Below are 1,852 nucleotides of genomic sequence, written 5' to 3'. Positions count from 1 at the left end.
TTTTCCAGGATGATACTCAATAGTGCAATCGTAATCATTGATTAACTCCATCCATCTTCTCTGTCTCATATTAAGCTCTCTTTGAGTGAACACATACCGAAGACTCTTGTGATCGGTAAATATCTGACACTTGGCTCCATAAAGATAGTGTCTCCACAACTTGAGAGCAAAAACTACCGCTGCAAGCTCTAGATCATGAGTAGGATAATTCCCCTCATACGGCTTCAATTGCCTAGAAGCGTAGGCAATAACTCGATCATGCTGCATCAAAACTCCACCTAGACCACGTCTAGAAGCATCACAATAGACCACATATTCTCCACTATCTTCCGGAAGTGCCAAAATAGGAGCACTTGTCAAGCAATTCTTCAATTCTTGAAAACTTTGCTCGCACTGATCTGACCATTCAAACTTAACCCCCTTCCTGGTCAATCTTATGAGAGGAGCAGCAATCTTTGAAAAATCTTTCACAAAGCATTGATAATAACCTGCTAATCCCAAGAAACTACGAATCTCTGTCACAGTGGTGGGTCTTCTCCAATTCGACACTGCTTCCACCTTTTGGGGATCCACACTAACTCCTTCTGCCGAAATCACATGACCCAAAAACCCCACTTTATCTGGCCAAAACTCACACTTGCTAAACTTAGCAAATAACTGCGACTTTTCCAAAGTCCGCAATATTATTCATAGATGCTTGGCATGCTCCTTCTCACTTCTTGAGTAAACCAATATGTCATCTATGAATACGATCACGAAACGATCAAGGTATGGACTAAACACCCTATTCATGAGATCCATGAACGCCGCGGGTGCATTAGTAAGTCCAAATGGCATCACCACAAACTCATAATGACCATATCATGACCGAAAAGCAGTCTTGGCTATGTCCCCCTCTCGGATCCGCAACTGATGATAACCCGATCTCAAATCAATCTTAGAGAAAACAGAGGCACCCCTCAACTGATCAAATAAATCATCGATCCGAGGCAACGGATATTTATTCTTCACTGTGACCTGATTCAACTTTCTATAATCAATGCATAGTCTCATGGTGCCATCTTTCTTCTTAACAAACAACACTGGAGCACCCCATGGAGACATGCTAGGCCGAATAAAACCCTTATCTACCAACTCCTGCAATTGAGTCTTCAACTCTTTCAATTCCGCTGGAGCCATTCTGTAAGGTGCCTGAGAAATAGGCATAGTTCCAGGAAGTAATTCTATAGAGAAGTCTATCTCCCTTGCAGGAGGCAAACCAGGCAACTCCTCAGGAAAAACATCCGGAAACTCCCTTACTATTGGAATATCTTCTAATCCCACAACTCCCATACTTGTATCCACCACATGAGCTAAAAATGCCTAACAGCCTTTACTCAACAATTTCCTTGCAGCAACAGCGGAAATTATGCAACTAGAAATAACATCTCTTTCTCCTTGGAAAGCAACCTCAAAACCATCTGGACTTCGAAGCACCACTACTTTCTGAAAACAATCTATCATAGCTCTATATGCTTCCAAAAAGTCCATTCCCAAGATCACATCAAACTCTACTATATCTAAAGGAATTAAATCAGCCTCGAAATTAACTCATTCCACTAAAACTTTACAACCACTAAATACCCAATTTATTCTCATCACCTCACCGAAGGGTAGAGACACATGCCACTCGCCTAGAAGAGACGATGATGACACATTGGCATGGAGGGAAAATCTACTAGACATGAATGAATGCGTGGCTCCGGGATCAATTAAAGTAAAAGCAGGCTGACCAAAAAATTAACGTACCAATGATGACATTTGGAGAAGTACGACCCTCCTGCTGGGTCATAGCATGCAGTCTAGCGCGAGT

The sequence above is a fragment of the Fragaria vesca genome, linkage group LG6, assembly GCF_000184155.1.
Source record: "Fragaria vesca subsp. vesca linkage group LG6, FraVesHawaii_1.0, whole genome shotgun sequence".
In the NCBI taxonomy this organism is placed as follows: domain Eukaryota; kingdom Viridiplantae; phylum Streptophyta; class Magnoliopsida; order Rosales; family Rosaceae; genus Fragaria; species Fragaria vesca.
This window is presented reverse-complemented; position numbering follows the sequence as displayed.